We start from the raw sequence: 24144 nt of genomic DNA on the forward strand, positions 1-24144 counted from the left end.
GTCCCTTCTGCCTAACTAGATACCTGTCTCTGCCATGTCACCTGCTTGAGCACCTCACCTTTATAAATAGATTTATTCTGGCTTTATTTCAGTGATTCAGGGAAGTAATTTCTCCATCTGTAAAAGGAGATTTGAGATGCAGGGAGATGTAAGATACTTGCCTGTGAATCTGTGGAGCTGAGTTTGAGAGTGGAGCCCTAATCTAGTACTTTCGCTGTGAGATACAGCCTTTGCTTAAGCTTCACAACTGAATAAACTAATAAACCTGTCAGAAAGCCTGAGTGCTGCACACCAAAATTCTCGGTTTGCAATTGAACAGAATCCTCTAGAATTTAAAAATTTAGTCAGCTTTAAAGGCACGTGCCCTTCTTTGAAAAGCAAGCCCCATGCATCTGATCTTACTGTTCTCCTAAAATCTTGTTGAATACGTGAAAATAAGCAACGGTGCTAAGTGCAAAGAAAACAACAGGAACACACAACGTGCCCAATGTAAGTATTGCAGGTTATTTGATCAGGCTAATAACAGAAAATAGGTCTACCCGATGGGACAGCATTGTATAAGGTTGTTGAATTTATTCAGCAGTACAGAATGTGATCTGAAATGCTACCTGTTAGCATTAGCTATTTCACTGTAAATCCTGGATTTGAGGACTCGAGCTTTCTGATTCTTTCTGGCTGAGTGTGATTATCTCAATAGCTACACTTGAAAGCCGTTATTTTCATTATGACATTGTAATAGTACTCAAGGGATTAAATATAAATGTATGTGAAGAGCTTGATCCCTCAGAGTGTGAGGCAAAAGCGTGTGCCTGGGTGGGGTTATCATGGTTTCATATAGAAATTGAGGGGGTTTGTTGATTAAATGACCATTTATGCTTTCAGCTTGTCGCAGACCGGTGCGGATAGATAGCCATTTTCTTTGGGCTGTCCTCAGGGACATGTACGCACATTGGACTGTGCCATTGGAGTTGGGCATTCAGCTCCTGAAGGCATGAGGGTGCTCAGAGGGCTGAGCCAGTGCTGTGTCCCTCTAGAAATGCCTGGAGGTCCATAGGACCCCTGGGTGAGAGTTTTCCTGCTTACGCTGAGGTTTCCCTCGCCGTCTTCAGCGTGGTCGGTAGTGCTGGTGCCAAGAACATCAGTGAAGTTGTTTCTCCTGTGCAAAGGGGATTCAGCTGCAGCAGCAGAGGTCACCTGTACATTGATATCACTGCACCTGTGTCTACATTATCACAGTAGAACTGCCTTTTTTTTGGTTTTGTGGACAAAAAGGTTGTATGGGAACCAGCATTTAGGCGTCTTCATGCCTCTAAAACTCCCAGTAGCTGAGAAGAGTCTGAGGTGTGCACTGGAGTAGCCACAGGGCCATAGGATCCGGCCAGAGCATCAGCCATGTGTGGAACGCTCGGTCTTGAAAGCGCCAGCGAAAAGGTAGCTAAGGGTGTTGTCTTCTGCAACAGCAAATTAAACTGGGCACTGAGTCACTTGACTGCCCGCAGCCGTCCCTGCCGTCCTCTGTGGGAAGTTACCGGCCCTGCAGCAGCGATGGTGAAATACGGCATTCAGCCGTACGGCGCAGCCTGTACGCCTGAGTTAGGATCAGAGCAGTGCACTTGGGTACACCCATGGCGATGGTTTTAGCTGCCGCACCCTAACCAGCCCTCCTGTTGATATTTGTGATCCCTTGCTAATCGGAGATTAAGACAACGCAATGAAATCACACAATGTAACAGTGAAGAGAAAGGAGAAAATACTGTATTAGCTATATTTTATATTACTAAAATTCTACATTAGTAGTTATTTTGGACTGCACTTGAACTACGTGATGAAGTTGTTTTAGTCGTTCTTGATGCAGCTAACACTGTGGTGTTTTTCTTTGCAGTAGAGTAATCCATAAAGCTGTACTAGATTTTTCTTCCGAGTCCTGTAGGTTATTCTTTTAATTAAAAATGCAGTAAACTTAAGTGCTTTTTCTAGTAAGAGAGCGTTGGAAATATTCTAAGTACGGCTCTTGGTTAGTCCAACTCAAGACTATTTTTATTTAAAGTGAACAAATGTTTCAGCTGGGTTTCCATAATGATTATCAGTTTTTAATTATTTCTGTCATTTTCCCTGATTAAAAATGGAATTATTACTCTTCTAGTTCTAAATCTAATCCTGTTTACCGACTTGGCATGTAGAATTGCTTCCTGGCTTCTTTCATGAAAGGCACTGTAATCTCCTTGGAAGAGCTGGATGGCTGTTGCATCGATGTTTCTTCATCTAAATTGATTTGAAAATAATGGTAGAGGTTTGAGGTTTTACTTAAGGCTGGTCTAAATATCAGCATATTAATGTATTTAAGCATCAAGTTAGTTTGTGTGACATCAGTCACAACTTTGTGGTCAAACTAGTCCAGGATGTCATGTTTGGTATCACATCAGCTAAATTAAAATTTATGGTTAGCTGTTGTGGTATTGAATGCGATTTATCCTGATTTTTCTTCTCTATATGCAAATTCAAACCCAGCGCACACAGCCTGTACTTTTGTGTAGTGGCTTTCAACATCTTCTGGTTAGTACGTCCTTAAAGCCATTCCAGCAGAGGCGTGGATCCCTCAGAAGTTGTCAGCGGGCAGCGTGCTGCCTAGCACCTGTGGACGTGCACTTGCGGTCCCCTCCTGCAGATTCACACTGCTGGAGCACCTCTCCTGTGAGGGCAGGCTGAGAGAGTTGGGGCTGTTCAGCCTGGAGAAGAGAAGGCTCTGGGGAGACCTTAGAGCAGCCTTCCAGTACCTGAAGGGGACCCATAGGAAAGATGGGGAAAATATTTTCAGCAGGGCTTGTTGCAATAAGACAAGGAGCAATGGTTTTAAACTAAGAGAGGGTAGATTTAGACTGGATATAAGGAAGAAAGTTTTTACGTGAGGGAGGTGAAACGCTGGCACAGGTTGCCCAGAGAGATGGTCGATGCCCCATCCCTGGAAACATTCAAGGCCAGGTTGGAGGGGGCTCTGAACAACCTGGTCTGGTAGAAGATCTCCCTGCTCACTGCAGGGGGGTTGGGCTAGATGACCTCTAAAGGTCCCTTCCAACCCAAAGTATTCTATGATTCTGTGAAATTGTTGCTTGTGTACTTCCAGGTAGTGCAAGAATGGTCTTTGTGAATCATATCTTTTCAGCAGAAATTTAGCAATGTGTTACACACTTGGCACAGTAAATGAATCAGCAAAATTAGCCACATATTGGTTTTTTTATTGTATGTTAGTACTAAACTACATTCACTGTTATTAGTTTTGTTACTTAATGCTTGCCTTAAATACAGGCTAACTTAGATAATATATGCAGTAGGACATTTATCTGTTCACACCACGTGGCACTCTTCTGAATATTTCTCTCAAACTCCAGTAATGAATTAATCAGGCAAAATCACGCAGAGCTGACAAAAAATTCTTTTCTGTTTCATTTTGATGGATGGCGTCTTAAGTGACGTACGCTGCAAGAAAATGTCTAAGTAGCGTTCTTATGGGATCAACAATTCGTAATTCAATTTATTCCGAAGTCATTGGCTGACAGGTTAAACTGAGAACTACCCTCATGTCTCCATTGATCTTTGTCTGAATGTTCCCTGGAAAAAATGCTGGCCTGGGGACGGCTTCGTTGCCGGTAGACGTGCTAGCAATCTTGCTTCGCATTGATCCGCGCTTCAAGATGCTCACTTGAATTGTGGGCTAATTCTGCCTGGAATTCTGCATAATTTTTAAATCTTGTTTCTTTTAATAAAGTTACTTGTCAGGGTGATATCTGAAACAATGACCTTGGTGTAGCACTGCAGGACAATACTTAACTTCAGTCACCTGAATGTTCACTTAAAAAAATGGCTGGAGTGTAGTGGGAGCCAGCTTATGTTACAGCAGTGCTGAGCTTTGCTCAGGTCTCGTATTATAGCATTTAAATACCTTCCTTGCAAGTGGATGTTAGATTTCCATGGGGGAAAAGAACATGGATTCTGGAAAACTTGTGTAAACAAATTACATTTGGCAAGCCGGATGCTGCTGTGTTTTCCCTGCTTGTTGAAAGTTCCAGTACAAAGGTCTCTTGATGATACAGAAATGTCCCGGAATATAGGCTTGGTCAGGAGAATCTGGGAGCTGCAGCAGGGCTGTACCTTTTCCCTTTGAAGCACCATCCCGCCTATGTTTGCATTTTCTGCATTTTTCATGATGTATTGACAGAGAAATGTCAGGCTAAGTTTCCTGAAAACAAAGGAGTGAATGAATAAAGTCTTTTTCTCTATTGTTCCCAAAACTGGTTACGGGCTCTTTATTCCCCCTAAGCCTGTTAGCTTGGGCTTTAAAAAACAAAACCCAAACCCCAAACAATACAGTAAAACCAAAAGCGCCGGAGCAGGTGTTGCCCACTTGTTAAGACAAGTATAGGGTTCGTTTCCTTTTCAAAATGCGGTTGGAAGTCAGCTTTTAAGGAGGAAGATCAAAACGGGACTAATGAGCGTAAGCTTACAAAGCTGGCCCGTGCCCTAAAATTGCGTATTTACGTACAGCGTTGTAAGAAGAGCAGGCTATTAACCTTGCTGAGCTCCTGAGAGTGCATATGAATCCCCACACAAAACCTTCCTAGAGTTTTCCCAGCCTTTTTGCTCATTAGGAAAATTAATTACAGTCTCTTTCCTTTCCCCTCCCATTGTGATATTCCAGGTCTTGTTAGCTGCCTTTCCTCATGGTCTGGGCTTTTCTCAGTGCTTCGTGCCTCAAATTAAGGACCAGCTTTTATGGATGGCTCTGAGAGATGCGTTTGTGTTACTCAGCAGAGGGTTGGCATTGCTTTTTGCCTGCCCACAACTAAATTATTCTTGTGAAGATTTGTACCTGCCATCTTACATGTCTCCATGTTGCGGTACTGGTTAGCACAGTCCAGGTAGGGGGTTTTGGCACTTTTGTAGATGCTAAAAAACATGGTCGCAGCGCCTTGGGCCCGTGCTTCCTCCAGGCGCCGCAGGAGTTGTTTGACCAAAAGCCCGAACCCAGCAGCCTGGGATGCACTTGGATGCGCGTTTGGCTGGAGCTTCGCGCATGTCTTGCGTAAACAAACAGTTACTTTTTTTTAATTTCACCTCTATGTTCATACTTCACCAGGGCATTTTTCCTCGTCGGTATGGGAGCCATCAGCAAAGGCCTCCGCCTAATTTGCTGGTGGGACCGGGGGAAGTGGTTTCCCTTGAAAAGTTCGAGGTACCCCTTGCGCAAAATGTTTCGCAAGTCACGTTGCGCTGGGAAAAGTACATGGCGGGGCAGACTCTGCAAGCTGGAGCGGAAAGATGCCCTGCAAAAGTGATTATACATTCCTTTTCATGGTGGTGGTTTTTTTTTTGTGTGGGTTTTTTTTTATTTGAGAGGCAGAGAATATGTTCAGGCACGTTAGAACCTGTATGAGAGGCGATAATCGAGCGCCTCGCTCCTTTCCCACAGCCAGGCGTAGATAAGATGTGCCAAACCTCTTGTCTGGCCGGCTTTGCTCACGGCCCTCTCCCGCGGGGGCTGCTGCGTGCCCTCCGGTTTGGGATGGAGAGGGGTGAGGTGGTCGGGGGGAAGTCTGCCTCTTTTCCTCCGCCTGCGGCCCCCAAGCGGTGCTGGGACCCATGGGCAGCGCCGGTGCTACCTCGTCCCCATCCCAGGGGTCTTCACCCCTCTCTCACCGCGGTGCTTGATGTTGACCCCTACACTGCCAGGCCGGCGGCACACGGGGCCCTTCCCCTGCCCCATCACCCTCTCCCAGGGAACGCGGTCTCTGCCAAAACCCACCACTTTCCCCCTGTTCCTCTGTCTGGTGAAATCGGTGAGGCTCTTCAGGGTAAGGCAGAGCGCACGGTGAATGGGGATGGTAGAAACCGGCCTCGAACCACGTTTCCAGCCGTCACCGCAGTAGTTTATTAGTTTCATTTCAAAGCTGTTGCAGGCACGGCTGGTTTAAATTACTTCTCCCTTGCCACCTGCTGTGCTGATAAGTGGTCAGACGAAACGATATCCCGCGTATTAATTGGTGCCGTGGGATTTCGGGGGATGCTTGGAGGAGCCTTACTCTTGTTTCTAACATTAAGTCACTCTTCACGTGTTCTTATTATCTTTAAAAGGGATTTACTGCCTGGGTACATAATTATTAATCTAATAATTAAACCTGAAATGAACCCTGTAAAAGGAAACCCGTCAGGTTTCTGTATCTTTTATAAATATCAGCCTCCGGAACAACCGAACCAAGAGAAATCCCACATAAATGTCCCAGTTAGTTGACCTGCTGTTTGCTACACTGTGTAAGATTACAGAAATACTGGTAGGGGATTGCACCCTCATGGGTGTCATCAGAAGAGCAGAGTGGCTGCTGCCCCTGTGAGATGGGCTGACACGAGGAGGGATGGTTTTCCTCCAGCCTGTGCTGTCTTCGTTTGGCTCTGCAAAGTTTAAAGCAGTGAACGCTTTTGGCAGAGGAACAGGAGAGTTTCGTTGCTTTTTGGGTACCGTGCCTGAACGTAGCTGCTAATTTCAGATATTAAAAAAAAATTAAGATATAAACAAGAGTGTTTTCAAAATGCTAGCTGCGAGTTTCCTTTGTAGCACACCTTTTTTCTTTTCAAATGGGAAAGCGAGATGGGCTGCCCTGGGACTGCTACCTGGGGACATGCCGGGAGCGGTGGCTGGGGAGAGCGGCAGCCCTGCCTGCCACTGCCTTTGGTTCCTCCTCCTCCTCCATCCTCCTCTTCACGGGGGCCGTGGGGTCCCCTGGGCCAGAGCGGGGAGAAGAGGGGAGAAGGCACCATCCCTGCAGCCAAGCCCTGTGCGACAGCCCCGGAGAGGGCTGAGGGGAGCCCGGCTGGTGAGGGCACTGCGGGCCAGAGAAAAGGGTGCTAAAAATGACCGCTGAGGGAATGGTTTTTAGTAACGGCAGACAAATAAGATCTTGTTTCTCCGAGATTTTTTTTTCCACTGTTCTTTGCTCCATTTTGCCTTTTCCTTTTTGGTGTGAAAGTACATACGTGAGGCAAAGACGAGTTTCCTATTGCAATTCGGAAATGGCAGAAGCTGGGCTAAGCTTTTTTGGTTTTGTGGGCGACTCTTCAAGCCTCGCTACTTCTTCGGGGGCCCGATCCAAAGCCCATTGCATTAACTTTCCACTGATTTCACTATGGCTTTTGGGCCGGGCCCAAGGCGAGGTGTTGAAGAGAGGTGCCGCTCTCCGCGGGCGGGAGGCTGGCTGGGCCGCTCGTGTGCCGGCTTGTTCCCTGTGAGAGCGATACGCATAAGCTCGACAGCTTCCTCGGGGAGAAAAGGACGGTGTCAGCACTGTGGAGGAGGACATTTTGCCTTCCCCTGGCAGACCTGAGGTGTCTGCCCACCCTCGGCGCGGCCCGAAGCCGGCAGCCACGCCGACGGGAAGCGATGGGCTGCAGCATCGCAAAGAGGAGGGCGTCCGCGTTGCTGCGTGTTGCAACGGCCGGAGGCTGCGCGGGGCAGCCCGGCTTTTGTGCAACGGGGAGAAAAGAGTGGCTTTCGCCTCCTGGCAAGCTGGGAGCAGCGGGGCTGGTGGAGGAACGCCGAAAGGCGTCGTGTCGCGGAGGGCAGGACGGGGCGCAGCAAGGCCAGACCCGAGTCGGGAGCACACGGCTGGCGTGGTGCACAGCACAGCCTTGTCACAGCCCTGCAAAGCCTGCTTCGTGCAGCTGATGCCAGCAAAGCAGCACTCTTGCTGGCAGAGCTTAGTCTAAGCTTGTTTTTCTCTGCAGAAAAAAAAAAAGAGTGTTACTGTAGGCCATGTCACAATTTTTGCTCCTATAACTATATTGCAGTGGCCTCTGCAGGCGTAATCAGAGGTCATGCTCCATCAAATTTGTGACTGACATAGCTGTGCTGGCAAATATTTGTAACAAAGGTTGGGCCTGAATCTTGAGACCGTACTTAGACACCTGCACTGCGCAGAGCTGTCTTTGCTCATTTAGTGCACAGAGGATAACTCTGTGGCAAAGATTTTGTAGGATTCGGATTGATTGAAAGCTGTAAATGATAAAGTGCAAAATATTGGCTTTTTTCCCCCCTCCTCCTCTTTTTATTTAGGTATGTTGGCTCTGTAAAGCGGTGGAAAAAAACAAGTAAACAAGGGGAGGACTGAATTGCATCTGAAATACTTTGATTTCCCTCTTGGGTGACTTGGAGGGATGTGTGGCCCACCAATGCTGAGTGACAAGGTGATCTTTTACGATGTGAAGACTGTCTCTGGTGGCAAAATGACCAGAGACCACCAGAGCATCTGTAGGGCAGACTCTGTACTAGCGATCTGAAAACTTCAAGAGGAAAGAGCTCTGAACCAGCACAAAGAATATTGTTGTCCAAAAAAGGCGTGCAAAGGCTGGTGCAAGGGCTGCAAAACCAACGAGTCTTTGATTAGCTCAATTGTAAAGGTGTCCTTCGCTTCTCTCTTTTGGCTTGTCTTTAAAGGGGTTCCTTTTAAAATTCCCATTTAAAATGGCAGTAGTCTCTTCTTTGTCTTTGAGGTATATCTACTTGCTGCAAAAGAAAAAGTTGCTCCTGCTGCCCTAGGTCTGCGGGATCAGTGTGGAGATACAGTGAGGCTGTGGCTGCTGATGGGGTGGAAGGCATGGAGGAGTCACCTCTCCTGGTGACTTTGGCGCAGAAGGGAGGAACCGTGGCTTTCAAGAGGACTGAAATTTGGGCTCCCTGATATCCTTTTTAACACCCATTTGAGTAAAAGTCACTTTATCCAGTCACACAGTGGGGGTTGTGTGCAATATGGACAAAAACAGTGCTGAGAAAGTACTGTGAGGGAGCGGCCTTTCCTGCAGCTTGGAGATTACTCCCTTTGTCAGACAGATGCCGTTCACATGAATTCAGGAACTGTTGAGAGCTCAGGTTGGCTGAATAATTCGCTTGTAGTGTGGACAGAGGTGAATATGGTCAGTGTGCCCACAAATGCACCGTGTGTACATGTACTGCGATTTTTATTTTCATTTGGGCTGGGAATGACGCCACAGAAAATATCAGTAGCTTTCTCAGCTACTAAAATCATCTACCACTCTTTAAATTTAAAGAGGAAACTAGTTATTTTCTCTTAGGACTATTTTGGGCCACATACCAACGTGAAGCATTGAAATGATGGAGTGACAGTTATTACTGCTGAAAATATCAAGTGCTGTGTAGATTTACTGTGTCTTCATTTGATGGTGTGGCTGATATTTCAACAACCTGGCATTTTTGAAGAGGTACAGCTATTGTTTCGTGAGATGTTTGCATTTCCAATGCATACTTTGGGATCCCTAAAAAAATCCCACTTAATACTTTAGCACCATATAATGTTTCATTTATGTGACTATACCCTGCAGTAACTGCTACAGGTAGGAAAAATATTCTTCGTATAAATATTAAGGCAGAACGTTTTATTAGCGACCTTCTTTTATAAAAAAGGCACTGAACCAGGGCTAACAGTATGCAATTTTCCAACAGCGCTCTGGTCATGCCTCAGTCAGGCAGCATCTGTAGCGCTCTCTCTAATAAATAGCTCTACTGGGTGACTTTCCAGTAGTGTTTCACTTTAGGCTAGGCAATCAATTTTTCTTTTTTTGGTGAATGGTTTATTCACTGAAATGTGGTTGGTGAGTTTGGGAGAGCTAAGAAACTCAGGAGCCAGTTATAAGCTGTGGAGGGCCACGGCCAAGCGATACTGTGTCAGTGGAGCTCCCGGGCGGGATTAGCCAGGATCCGAGGCTCTGAGCAATCGCTGCAACCGCAGATTTGAGTTAAACTCACTCAGTATTTTCAGCTGAAAACTTAATTTTCCAGATAGACTAGTGAAATAGAGAAAGAGGGGCTTCCCCACCCTCAACCCTGCGTGCGTGCATGCTCCTGCATGCTCCTGCATGCTCCTTTCCATCCTATACCCAAGAGGATATCGCTTCTCCGAAACCAAGGAGGTCCGGATGAAAGTCCTCTGGCTGATGAGCCTGAAATCTCCATTTTCCACCTGTCCTGTGGGAGGCATCTTCGCAGGAGGCTTTCTTGAACTACTGCATTGTCGGATATTTCTGGAACGGTTGTCCTCAGTTTGTCTTGTAAGTAGTTGCTTATGTTTTTCATATAACATTTAAATATTGAGGCACTGAGAGAAAGTGAGAGCCTGGTGCTGGAAAATTCCCACCTACGATTCGGAACAACTCTTCTTGCTCTTTCTCTGGTGATACTTTCTGAATCGTTTTCAAAAGAAGAAGAAATCAGAAGCTCTTTTTGGCAGTCTGCTCTGTAGGATGTCAGGAGCAGAGAAGTACAAGACCCGCAGCTGGCCATCCGTCAGTGCTGGCGTTGGACAAATTGCAGGTAGCTTGTGTGTGCCAGCAGCAACATTTAACCTTTATTTACCATAGTTTGCAAAGCCAGAGGAGAGCTTGAACCAACTACTGTGCCTGCCAAACTATGGAGGATCAATCCAGCTGCATGAATGTATTGGTTTTTTCATATTGCTCAGAAAGAGCTTGAGTTTCACATCTTTTGGAAGGACGAGCTCTCTGCCTTCGTGGAACTGCAGTCCATGGATCCCACCAAGGTTGGTCAGTTCATGAAATCCAGACCAGTAGTCATCTCCTGAGCAAACCAGCTGGATCCACCAGGGTTACTAGTGCAGAAAGCTGCCGCTCTGCTACACGCTTGTGTCCCGTTTGACTACAGATTTGTTATTCTAGAGGCAAAGTTTAATCTGTCCAAAAGCAATTACCGTGCAAAACTTGTGCAGTCTTCAATCCTTGTCTGCTGAAATGCGCCTGAGAGAGGGATCACCGTGGCTTGCTCCTGCGGCTCCTGGGGCCAGCACCGGTACCTGCCTGCTGTGCACCTCTTGTCCTGGGAGATCCCTGCCACACACCGGGGGTTGGCTGTGTTTAGGCAGGTCTCCCTGCTCGAGCCGAGTGCCAGGGACTTCTGCCTGTCTCGAGGCCATTTGTGAAGGGGAGAGGGAGCGGGAGGAAGGCACAGTCTATTTTAACCTTGCCTTGCTTGTTTTGTCAGGATGAAATTACTATGAATACAACTATTTGAATTTTGGATTTTTTTTAACTTACCCTTTTCTGCCCATGAACATAAATCATGTCCCTTTGCAGCCACTTGTTTTGCATGTTGTTTTCGCCCCTCGGGAGTGAAGCTCTATGCTTCGCTGTGTCTGCTTTGCTTTTCTTCGAGGTGGTCTGGCCTGTATTAACCTTTGCCATGGATGGTGAGGATTTTGCATGTTATTCCAGATGAGGTCAATGTCTTCTGTGTCAGCATTTACTCCTGTTTCTGCTGGACAAGTCTTGCTTGGTGCATCTTTTGATTACATTTGCTTTTTTTGTCGTTTTTATCACATCAGGAGCTTATGGTCCTCTGGGATCAATATGAGACAAAAGGTCTCTTCTGTGTTGTGACTTTTTCTAACGTTGTCTCATCAGCACAAGTCACTGGTACATTTTTTTCTTTGCGTGTCATTATTAAAAAACCTAGTCCTTTGAGCCAGATAATTTTCCTTTCAGCACAACCTCTTTGCAAAGCTTCTTATGTGTATCATCATTCCTATGCCAGTTTTCGTCATCTTCAGTTTAACTAGTAGTTTCCTGGAAAGGTATCTTCTGCCCTTTCCTCCTATGGAAAATGGGTCATCTTGTTGGGGAAAGCGATCAGAGTAGTGTGCCACAATCCGTATTGCATTTTATTCAGTTTCCCATTTCTTCCCATATTGTTCCCTGTTCCGTCTCTCGAAGGCGCTCTCCAGCCTTTGTGTGGCATTGAGGCCAGACGGATGGCTATGTTGTTGCTGGGATCACTTGTTCTCCAGTCCCATGCGGGAACCTGAGCTGCAGGTTTTAACATAAAAATTCTCGTTCATATCCCTGTGGCTACTTGTACAACTTCTCTCATAGTTTTGGGATGCAGATTCAAAACTCCTGCTGACTGGCACATTTTAAACTCTTTGAATTTTGCTCCTCAGATAGCTCAGATGTAGTGATTCACATGCCTTGCTGCCCCATGCCCTTACTGAAAAAGAATGCAAAGCATTCATTTTATTTTGAGGCCTCGCTCAGAGCTGATGGGTTTCAGCTTTCCATCACAAAGCTTCCTTAGCCTGACTTTCGATAGTTTTGGCTTTTCCTTTCAAAAACGTTTGCTGATCGGCCCATTTCCCCGCTCCGTGGCAGGGCTCTGTGCTCCCGGCCCACCTCTTCCCAGGGTGGGGATTCACCCCCTGAGCCCCGAGGGTGTCTTCCGCTGGGGTTACCATCCCTCATGGGTTTTGCCCCCGCTTAATGAAGGAAACAACACCCAGCATGTGGCCTTTGGTGTTGTGTGTTCCTCCCACGGGGAAGAGCTTTCAGCAGGAGCTGTGTCAGGAGACGTGATGTACGAGTTGTGACTAAAACCGGTAAACCCAGATAAACTTAACTGCGGTGTGGATACATCTCTGCGACGGCGTTTGAGTGATCAGGTTCTGTCAGGACGTGCAAGATAAAATCTGAGTGCTTAATTTAACTTTGACAGTGGCAAGCTGGTACAGACCAGCCGAGTTTTGCATGAATGTTTTCTTTTTTTCTGCGTGCTGGAGAAACGGCAAGGGTTTATGCTATGGTAATGCCAGGCTGAGAAACCTGCTCTGTTGCAGTTGGTATCATCACGCTAGGTGAAAACAGCAGCCATTTGGTCACATGCTTGCTTGCCTCTCCTCCCAGGCTCTGAATAAACAGTAGTTACAATTCCCAGTGTCGGGTTTTGTGAAGCAGGGCTGCCTCTTCACCCGTGGCTCATTCTTGATTCTCCCCTCCTCTCCGGGAGCACTCAGGGCAGGCTGAGGCTGGTAGTCCTATTGCTAGTCCTGTTTTTTGGCCTGGGTGGACTCCTGTCTCCAGCATCTGTCCCACTAACATCTCCGCCTGGCCCTGTCCTGCCAGAGCAACCCAGCCATGGCGTTGCCGACATGTCCGGCCATAAGCTCTCTTATTTTTGGGAAGCGTGGGATGCTTAACATGTGCTTTCTGCCAGATAAACACGGCTTTCCTCCTTGGAGTCACCCAGTGCCCTTTTAAATTGGGGATATGGCCGTCTTGGGTCTTTCTGCAGTGGATGAGAGCGCTGTATTCATGCTTTGCCGAGGGGGAAGGGAGCTCTGGGGAGCCTCCCTGGCTCCACTCCCAAGGTGGCACGGGAGGACTTGAGCCCTGGCTCTGCAGTGCTGCAGTCACTGGCCTCCATCCTAGCCCGGCGCAGCGGCCCTGACAAGCAATCTCAGTGAAGGCTGAGTCTTGCGAGGTACTGATTTATGGGTAGGAGCTCAGGGAGAGTCACTGGTACCAGAACTTCTGCAAGACATGCTATAAACTTAAAACGACGTCTTCTGCTTCAGTACTTCTCCTTACTATGCTTTGCTTGTGGCCTCGTTGCGGAAGTTGATGTTACTTTTACATCATTTTTACTAATTGTGTAGGATAGCTATAATGCTTTTGTACCTCAGTGAGGTGCCTCAGTGTTCTCCTTCAGAGAGAGCGCGGCCAAAATGTGAAAGCTACTCTGATCGTGCGTTTGCCCAAGTGCAATTTGCAGCCTGTTTTTCCGTAGACCTCTGGAATCCCTCCCCGGTACGTAAGTCGGGGTAGCTAAAATTAGATACTTGTCTTCATATCTCAGGCACCATCTTAATGATCTGTGTGAGGTCTTTGGCACTGCTTGAAAATCAGATTGCGTACCTCTGTGCTGAAATGAGGATACACACTAAATGCTTCCTCTCCAATTCCCCCTCCCCCAATTATCGGCCTTAATTTTTTTTCCGCGACGTTTTAATCCTTCCCATCCTGCCTGCGGTGGCTCCCCGGTAACTCAAGCCAAGGGTTGATGTTTTTATTGCCAGAGACCATGGTGCTGGGTGGTTTCTCTGTTCGTGCGTGGCCCGCCGTCTCCCGCTCTGCTTCTCCCTCCTCCAGCTGCCCCTCCTCGGCTGTGCAGGGAGTGCTCCGATGGGTCCGTTGAGGGCTCTGTCTCCTGGTGTGAACATTCTTGTTACTTCTAAATAAAGGGGTTTTTTAATGCATTTGGCGCATCCCATCCTCATTGTGTATCAGCAGCTCTCTGCACAAGCAGAAAATCCTTTTCAGGCAAAGTGTAATAACAATAATGCACAACCTAAAGGTAAATAAACTAACTGCACCTTAGTTTTACGTCAGCTGCATTTTGGGCATTCTTCTTCTATTTTTTTAAGCAACACATAAGTGCACATGCAGTCCTTGTAGCTACCTTTCTCGTTCTCGTCCTCCGCGGAGGCTGAGTGGGCTCCTTCTTCCCTGCAGCTCCCTCGTGGCTTTGGGCTGGCTGCAGCTCCCCGGAGCAGGTTATAAAACTGCTCCACTTCCCAGGGCGCAGCGCGCAAGCTGCTGTTCGTCGGCCCCACCGGCTCCAGGGAGTTGCCCTTGTGGCTTCCCATAGATTTGCTGGTGTCTGATAATATGAAATTAGAATCCTTTCCCTGCTTTGCCCTTTTCTTTAAACGTGTAAAACCTTGCAAATTTCCCCTAGGGAAGAAAGGGGGATTTTCCCACCATTAAAAATAAAAGGGAAGGGAAGGAGAAAGACTTAAAACATGTTCAGATAGTTGTAAAAATGATTTAAAACCAAACAAAACCACCACCGTGTCAATTATTCATATCCCCTGGTATAAATATAGAAACCCTGAAGAGGGGGCTTTCCCTTGGACTACCTGCTCTTCTCTTCCATTAATTTATTACCAAGGCCCCATGGTGCTTTGTCAGTGCCATGCTCCTCGTTTTATTTTCTGTAGCTGGGATTTGGGGATTGTTGACTATTGGCTATATGGAAGTTTTAGGTCTCCTCATGGATCTTCTTCCTTCCCTTTACTTTTGCTTTTGCTTCCCTTCCTTGGGAATTCTCATAGGTGTGGTGCTACAGCTGGAGGAACAAGGCTTCCCACATCTTTTCTTTACAAGTTCTCCACAAAGAGAGTGTGGGTTTCATTTTCTTTCCCCTCCTCTTCATGTGGAGCGATCACCAAGCATTGTTCTCCTAACCATGATGGGCACGAAGGTTGTGTGTTAGTGAGACCATTGGAAAGCAGTTTTGCAGTTCCAGCTCTGCTGGCCAGTTCTTGCGGACCTGCAGACGGTCCCCCCAGCCTTGTCTGGGTGGTCATTGTCATCAGACTCCAGTTCCAGGAGCAGCCGTTGTCTTTGGCAGGTAGCATAAGCCGTGGTTGGCTTAAAATTAATTTTTCTCAGAAATGAAAGGGTCCTGTGACATAAGTCATAGAAAGAAAACACAAGAGCGCATTTATCATTTATTTTCACTGATTTAAAAGTCAATCAGCTTCTGCCATCCACTAAAGTTGATCTCGGAGCTCAGTGTTGTACATAGTTTCAGTGACTCCATCGATGAATGGGGAAGCTTGGAGTGTTTCTGAATTACATTTCTGAACCCATGCGTGCACCCAGCCCTGTCACGGAAAGCCCTCTCAAAGACCTGGGCATGGAGCAGCCTCTCCCCACCCACGCACCCACCCATCTCCTGTGGGTTGCAGTGTGTCAGTTTGTGGGGGACAGCGCAGGGGTATGGAGTGAGGAGAGCCAGAGTTGTCAGGGCACCAGGACCCTGGAGCATACTAGAGCATCTACCTGCTTCTCAGGGTAAGCGATTTGACAGATTGATTTTGGCAACAATTCATATTAACCAGAGGTAATAAAGGCTAACAAAATTTGGCCTCCAGTTACAAATAAAGGACCTGATCCTCCATTTCAGGAGACAGGATCAAACACCAAAGTTATAATGGCGTGGAACTGGGATCGTGGGTGGGGAATACAGCCCAGAGCCACTGATTAATATTGAATAGTTTCTGTATGAAATGATTGCTGCTTTCTGTCTATGTATATGCATCTTGATGGTTTATGGTAGAATTACCAAGGGCTTCTCAAAGCTGGATGAAGATTTGCTGAATGACCAGCTGATCTCACATCTGCAGTTGCATTTGGAATCTGACAAAAACGATGCATCATAAAATCAAAAAGTATAAATAGAATTGAAAGAGAGCTGTTGTCCTTCTAGCCAACTTTTCATGTTCACTGGACAAGGGGGTATACTTGCATACTAATTTTTCCTTGCTGGAAAGGAAGGGTTCTGCATTGAAAAGGAGGCTTTTAGAATACTACAGCTTCCGTATTTTTCATCCATTGATGTTCATGTTAATTGTCGGCAAGCAAAAAGAAAACAGGTGTGCTGATTATTTTTTGCCAACTCCTCCCAGCATGTGAAAGTCAAGCCTCTCTTTGCTGTACCTAGAATCGCAGGTAGCAGATGTGATGAAAAACAAGGTGCTCCTTTAATATATTCTGCTTCCTTACTATGCATAGATTTCATCCATTTGTGGTGGTTTGCTGCAAGCTTCCTCAGTTTACACTGACTTAACTTGCTGGGTGATGAGCCCTGTGGCAACTCCTTGGACCGATTTTTCAAGGCGCTGTTTTGTGGCTGTGAAACAAATACAGCTGTGCTACTTCCAGACCTTCAAAGGACTAGAGGAGCTGCACTGCCGTACGCAGGCATTGGCACACGCGCATGCATACGTGCGTCACAGAGGTGTGCGTGCCTGCGTGTTTGCAGAAGTCACCTCTAAAACTGAGTATCTTGTCTTGGGCGTAGAAGCTTGAAAATCTTTATTGGACATTTCTTTTCTAATGAGATGAACTGTTCCATATGTGAATGTTTACAACTGTCCATCTACCCTGACAGCGGTTACTGGTGAGTTAGCAGTGGTCTGAACGCGCGGTCGGCGTCCCCCTCGTTCCGGCTCCGCTGACGGAGCAAGCATCCGCAGGAGCAAGCGCACCCTGTGCGGGGCCGGGCTCTGTGCTGGGAAGCGAGCCCTGGTGGGGCTGTGCTCGTGCTGGCTTCTGCCTTTCCGCCTCACGGAGGAGCACGGGCATCCCCTTTTGCCAAGACCCTGTTGGAGGGAAGCTGTTGTCCGAGGCTGCTGCTTCAGCACTTGCAGACCCCCAGAATTTCTGCTGCGGCAGAGCCTGGGATGTTGGTGTCAACTGGGGAGCGTGGGGGTGAGGACTGTTCCAGTGCATATTAATGTGGCAGACAAAGAGAAGTATGAAAATATGATGGTGTTCTTGAAATGTATGGCTTAGTTTTGTTTGGGAAAGCCTCTCCAAGCTGTAGAAGTTAGCAGGAACAAACCCTTTCAGGAAAAATATCTGTAGGTAATGAAAAATCCTTCTCTTCTGGAGGAGCTGTTTGTGGATGGTACCCGCCTGTTTGTGGCTAAGGATATTGCCAGCTCTTCAAATGTACTGGAGCGTAGTGAGGACTGGGGTAATCTAGTATCCAGCTGTAAACATCCACTTTCAGTCTTCCCACCTTTTTGACAAGTGAGTGCAAGAAGAGAATGATTTTTGCTGGAGGAGCACAGGTGGCATGTGGAGCGGGCGACGCTGTAGTTGGTTTCTCGCAGAAGTGACTGGAGTTCGCTTCAGCCCGGAGCAGTTTTTTCTGAGTTACAAACTCCTCAAAAGCCGCTTCAGGATGGAAAATCTGATAAAATGCTCAGCCGCATCTGTTTTTTTTCTTCTTTTGGAGAAGTTTTGTGGGCAGCAGCAGGCAGGTCTGAAAAAAGATGGTCGCAATTCCTTTCTCTTTGGAGGTGAGGAATGCACATCGCAGGGCTGCTCATCGTGCAGTGGGTGCAGGTGGAAAGCCTCGTGCCTGTAGGACCTTGTTTGTCAGCAGGATTCCTGTCTTGCAAATTATTGGCAGCTGGCATGGTAATGAGTCCATTTCAATATAAATGAGCTTCATTTTATTAATTTCTGCCAGCTCCTGAGCAATTCATGAACTGCTTTTCGGATCTCAACCAACAGCTTGGGGGAAGAGGGGGAGGTGGGGAGCGGAGAGGGCAACATAAAGAAGGAGAAAGAAAATGAGAATGTTTTTAATTTAGAAAGGAGCCGGTGACTCTCATCTTTTGAGAATCCAGCCAAGAGTGAGGATCACAATTTCCCCACCAAGCAGCTCTAAAAACATGAAGGGCATCACTAATCTCTTCCGAAGTTTTCATTCCTTGAGACTTTTGGAAAAGTCTGTAACTCTCAAATCTGCGTGCAGTGTTGAGTTGATGTTTCACTGCCAGTGTTTGGCCGGGAGAAGGGGGAGCTGGGTGACTTGAGAGCTGACTTTGGCAGAGTGAGACCACCCAGCCCACCGGTGAGTTTGTGGTTCCTGGTGTCTCGCAGGACTGGACCTTGAGCTGGCGTACTTATAAGGGAGCTGGCTGGTGGTATCAGGCCAAGACAGGGCTGGGATTTGGTACCCACACGAGTGCACACGTGTCTGTGACTTGAGGACTGTTCTTTACGACTTGTCTTAGGTCTAAATAGGCGCAGACTGGTCTCTTGTATCCTCGGCTTAGTGAGTGCAATTAACCCAAGGATCCTTTCACTGTGCACAAAAATGCATGTAAATGCTCTGCTCTACATGTCTGATTCGCCCTTCAAAAATGTTAATGAAATCTCTTCTTGGATAACTGCCCTTTTTGTAAATTAGGCAGTCTGCACAGAGAAATCTCCTCTGAGGTCTTCCAGTTTCGGCGCCATTCCCTGGGCAGTTGGGTCCCCCCTTGCTGCCAGAAGTTAAACCGTGGTTTACTGGAGGGTGCCTTTCTTCTGGTCGTCTTTGGACACAGGCGTGTTTTTGGACCTCGGGTTTTCTAGCCCTGCCTGATACAGACCGTCCTCAGCAGCATATTAACGTCTACGGGGATTTTTGTTGTACAGAGCGGTGGGAAGAGGAACTCTCCGCATTCTGTTGTTTGGGCTGATGGTGCTTGACTGGGTTTTTCATTTATTCTGCCATCATCAGATTTTGTAATTTGAATTTAAGCGCAGCATTCGCATGCTGTATTGCACAGTGTTTCTTAGGTAAGTGATGATAACAGGACCTGGCAGAAGATGTCCTCCTCTATAGCCGTTCCTGCTAACCCTTTGTCTGATTTTTTTTTTCTCCCCTTTTTCTCCCCAGGTTTTTGGCATGTAGTCATAGACTCTGACGCGAGAGTAACGGAGTCGCTGAGTGGCAGGTGCTGACAGCTTCTGCAGTCCCAGTAACTGTTCATTTTGGTATCATTTGCAATTCTATACCTCTAAATGCCACAGCTCTCTTGGGGAAGGTTGCGCTGGATACCAGTACTGCCTCGGAAGGTACATGTGTGTCCATATATTTTTCTTTAGGAGTTTGCTGTGTGTTGTAATGGTTCGTGGGAGGGGAAAAAATGGATAAGCTGCATGTGGTTTATGGTTACACCCGTTTAGCAATACAAAGACATCTGAACGGCTGTCATGCAGCTACTGATGACATCCCTTCCCCTCTCGCTCTCCTCCTCTGCCTTGAATTGCCTGCAGGGCCTTTTCGGAGTCCATCCGTGCTTTAACATATGCGAGAGCGGCTTACAAAAAAGAAATGGCTGGTTAAAAGGTTCTGATTTGAAAACAACGAAATGTGCTGCTGGAGTTTCCTAGAAACTCAAAGGCTTACTGTGGAATTTCAGCCTCTCTCTTGCCCTTTTGAAAAAGCACATTTTAATTACAATGAAATGTATGTGTTCACACTTGGTTATTAGCCTTGTACATTTTTCTATGTGGTTCTTGTGAGTTCAGTAAAAGTCTTTGGTTTCAGTTGGCAGATTTTTAGCAAAAGTTTACTTCTGTAGGCTCATTGCTCGCTGTGGATTTAATCATTGTTCTGGTTCTCACAGCTTTCAAACTCCGCTCCAGGAGAAAAATACAGATTTGTCACCAGGGCCTCCCACTAGAATCTAATTTTAAATTTGCAATCTGTTGTCTTGTGAGGTGCTTCAAATTTGGTTGGAAAGTTAATACACTTCAGATTTTCTTCTGGAATTTAAAGTCCCAACTTTTTGCGAGTTTGAGAGTTAGTAACTGAGGCTTAGTTGAAATGAGTATTTTGGTTTTGTAATTATTTTGAGAAATATTTAATATCGAGGGTGAGGGAAAAGAAAGGAAAATGATTGTTTTCAGAGAAGATTGTATTCTTTGATGGGGCTGTCATCAGTGGTCATCTAGAATGTGATCGCCTTTATGTGTAACCATTTTATGTACGACTCATGCAGCAAAAACTCAGCAGTTCAGCTAGAGTTCAATCTGTCTGTCTAGGGTAGCTGATGTAGAGAACACTGTTTTTTTCAAAGTTTTCCTACAGAATTTGTGTTCTCCCTGCTGATATCCTAATGTTGATACCAATCTTAAGTTTTGGTTTAAAAAAAAACCAAAAAACAACTCAAACCTCTGTACCGTCTCTTGACTTGCAAGCTGGCTGAGAGGTGGCTTGCATGGCCCCTTGAAGGCTTCCACAGTTTTGACATTTTCCCAGCTGTGAACCAGTAAGGAACAGATCTTCCGGGAGAGAGGGCCCTTTCCCAGAGCAGCCGATAGCTCCATGACCAGGCCACCTCTCGAGGTGGAGGAACAAGTTGCCACCCCTCGTTTGCCTGACTTGGGCTGCAGATACGAATCTCGATCTTCCGCGTCTCCGGCAAGCGACTGAGTCACTGAGCTGGTGCCTCTTCCAGGAGACGTGCCTGTCTCCCCGCTTCGGTTTTCAGATCTCTCCCTCTTGGAGCGGAGGAGCCTTTCATCCAAAGCAGTCTATTCCCAGGAAGAGTTTGGGTTTTGATGAATCGACATTTTCTGCTGAAAGATTTCCAGCTAGTTCTGCTTGCAGTGCATGGTCTGTGTGCGCTAATCTCTGCTAGTTTAGGAGAATAATTCAGAACAGATTTTTGACACGTTGCAGTCCTTGGTCGAGCGCAGCAGACCTGTTTAAAGCATCAAGACACATCACACTTGATTTATGTTGTATCCTGGTGGTACCTTGATAGGTCTTTAATGGTCACCTTTGGATTTGGTGGGTGAGCTAACAAGGGGAGCCTTTGTCCTACCAGCATTTGTGTGCAACTCCCATTAGCATTACTTGTTTTCTTAATTTGATACAGATTTTTTTGATTGAGTCTGCTAAATTCAGTTAAGCCTCAGACAGGCAGCGTCTGGCGGTGGTAGCTGGAGCAGTTTAAGACGTTTCTGCCCTAGGGCGTCTGCCGCTGCCCCTGGGAGGGCGAGGTTGGGGCTCCCCTCCCCGACCCAGCTCCTGCTAGCCGAGGACACCCGGGATCTGCTTCAGTGTGAATTTGCATGTTTCAGGGCTGCCTTTCCACATCTGCCTGAGCTGACCTAACAGCTCACTGCTGCCAAAAAATGGGGGAGATGCCACTCGCTGCCCCCTCCTCCCTGGCGCCCGCATTGCCCTCCAGCCATGCTGCCATGTCCTCGCCCCGCCGTGTCCCCAGATGGGCACCCGTGTGCTGCTTCTGGCATGTGCCAGTCGAATTCATTATCCAGCAAAAATAAACTAATACATAAAGTCTTTGATTTTTTCTTTCTTTTTTTTTTGTTTTGTTTTCCCTGAGTTTATTTTCTGCTGTTTTAGGGAACTCAGCTGTGTGAGCACCTGAACTGGTTGAGGGTAGCTGATGGAAACGCTCAGCCAGAAATGCAGAGGGGAGGTAAAAATGGGGGTGAGAAGGTAGGAGTGGGGTCCTTTCTAGGTACAGCCATTTGTCTCAGGCACCCTGCAAGCAGCCACCCTCAGCTTGATCCCGCGGGGCTGACTGTCCCCACCCAAGGCAGGCTCAGCCCACTGTGTCCTGCATCTCCCAGGGGAGATGGCCTCTACTGGGGAATGGTGACAAACCATGGGCATGGCACTGTTCTGCATCTCCCAGGGGAGATGGCCTCTGCTGGGGAATGGTGACAAACCGCGGGGGTGGCACTGTCCTGAATCGCTGCAGCTGGATCAGCTGCACCGCCTCTGCCTGCAGCCCTCTTGAACCCGCCGCGCAGCATTCGTGCAAACCTGCGACCTGATGCCAGGGAAATCGGTGGCACTAGGGCGAGGCCTCTTCAGTCACCCTTCCTGGGTATGGGAGCGAGGTGTGGGCTGATGGCCGGGATAGATAGCCGTCTGTGGGATGTGCAAACGCGTCCTCACCTAAGGTGCCAATCCACGGAATTAAAAAGGGACAGCTCTTTTCTTTGAAGTCTGACACTTCTTGCCGGTATCTAGCAGATACTTCTCATTGTGTGAAATCGCTCAGTAAACATTCCTGCCGCCGTCCGCGGAGAAGAGACTTTCCTCCTTCCATGAGAGTGTTTCTAGCGGCGTTATTTCCTCACGGGGTGCAGCCTGACCTGCTGCTCCTTTCGTCACCAAGTCATATGTGGTTCTGTTAACTTTTTGGTTGGGTGAAATTTTGCCCGGTGCGCATGGAGACTACGTCGAGGTGGTGGCGCGGGGCTGCTTTCGGTAGCCCCCGGCGTTTTCATCAGCAAGGGTGCCTTGCCGTGTGGTGTGCGGGGGATGCTCCTGGCCATCGGCAGCTCTGTTTCTGAAGGTAAAGAGCCACTCTTCAATCGTTCAGGCTTTCAAGAGGACTTCTAAAACTGCTCTTTCTCCTTAGATGGGTACTGAAGTGATGGCTGCGTGGCTGGAGACTGGGGATAAGTGGCTGCGTGCTCTGATGGGCTTTGCAGCCGGTGGAATTCCTGTCGAATGAAAGTGTGGTTAGCAAGAATCTCAGAATCAAAGCAGCTAAAAGCGTTACCCCGAGAGGGTTTCTTTTGCAAGAGGGAGAGTGTTGGGGTCTGGTTTTAGACATCAGTGTGGAAGACAAAATGCAGTTTTTGTGCTTTAAAATGTTTTAGGAGCAGAAACTAGCTGACATTTGTTTTTCAGTTTGGTCTATATCAAAGGCCTGTAGCTTTTAAGGAATAATAAACCCTCTCTAGGGATTTATAGTACTGTCATTTTTTTTTGGATTAAAGACTGCCCTCTCCTCAGTGCGTTTATTTTCTAAACGATGCATGATAACCATGTCTCATGACAGTCAATGGGAGTCCAGCCATTAATTTCAGTAGACGTAGGGTATTTCCTGGTATAGTTTACTTCACGTGCAGTTATATTTATTTTAGATACAGAAATGTCCAGATATTTATGGAGGTGCCTGTTGCTCCAGCACTGAACAGATTTTTAGCCTCAGACACGACCTAGTTCTCTGGGTAGAAGAGTAGAGAAGCGCAGTCCTCCGACGGTGGTCAGAAGTATCACTGCAGAAGTGCAGTTCTACCATGTGCACCCAGGGCAGCCTACGGCAGAAGTGCTGTGCCTGTGTTTAGCACAATCGATTCCTCACTTTCTGTGTAATTTGTGCAGGGCTAATTCAGTTCTGTGCAGCAGCGATAGTATGCATTTAGATAGTGAGGGAAAATACATGTTCAGATTCATTCTGCCAGCGTCTGGCTCAATACCCATCGGTGCATCCTGTTAAAGGAGAGGAAATTGCCCCAAGAAATGAAAAACTCCAGATTATGTTGCTGTTAGGGCAGCTTTTTTTTCTTTTTCTTCAACCAAGACTAGCAGAAATACCTCAAAACAAGGAAGTTTTGTCTTGGAATTTCTGTTCAAGATTGATGGACTATTTATCTATATATAATTGTCTTGTGTGTAATTCAGGATCTCTTATTTAATTTTGAATGGCCATGTACTTCAACATTTACTTTTATTGTTCTTCTTCTTGATCTTTGGCCAGAAGGAGCCAATACTACTGATAAAATATTTCTGACATTTGTTGAGTGAGGTCACAGACCTCAAAGTGTTTTCCAAGATTGAATCCAGATCATCACTCTCATCTTCTGGATGGGAAACCTGTTTCACAGCGGGACGTGTGCAACTGAATAATGCAGGAGGCTAGCTACAGAGACGGGGACAGAAACCCAGTCCCTGCATTCCAGCTCAGTTTTCCCTTTGCGAGATCAAAGCGCTTAGATCTAGCTATCTGCTTCAGAGTGAGTAGGAAGGAAAGGTTATTTTTGTACAGTCTGAGTCACTCATGCTAATTTATTTTTCATAATATGGCTTTCTTGTGTGGGGCTCTCTGTACCTGCTTAATGTTGCGCTGTTTTTTTGTTCCAGAAATCAAACCTAGCATTAGCTCGCTGCCGAACAGC

General features: G+C 47.0%; 1 protein-coding gene across 11 annotated transcripts in view; it reads left to right on the forward strand.

Moving 5' to 3' along the window:
* The window catches only part of TIAM1 (TIAM Rac1 associated GEF 1), a 193666-nt gene that overhangs the window by 84079 nt on the left and 85443 nt on the right, over positions 1–24144 (forward strand). For 3 of the 11 annotated variants that reach the window (XM_075433062.1, XM_075433071.1, XM_075433081.1), the window contains one exon: positions 19088–19266. The exons of 7 other annotated variants lie outside the window; for them this stretch is intronic. The gene's annotated coding sequence lies outside the window, so the exon portion shown is untranslated. Of the gene's footprint in view, positions 1–10085; positions 10108–19087; positions 19267–24144 lie in introns of those variants that run through there. One more of the 11 variants, XM_075433104.1, reaches the window with a different exon arrangement.

The sequence above is a fragment of the Opisthocomus hoazin genome, chromosome 1, assembly GCF_030867145.1.
Source record: "Opisthocomus hoazin isolate bOpiHoa1 chromosome 1, bOpiHoa1.hap1, whole genome shotgun sequence".
NCBI lineage: Eukaryota > Metazoa > Chordata > Aves > Opisthocomiformes > Opisthocomidae > Opisthocomus > Opisthocomus hoazin.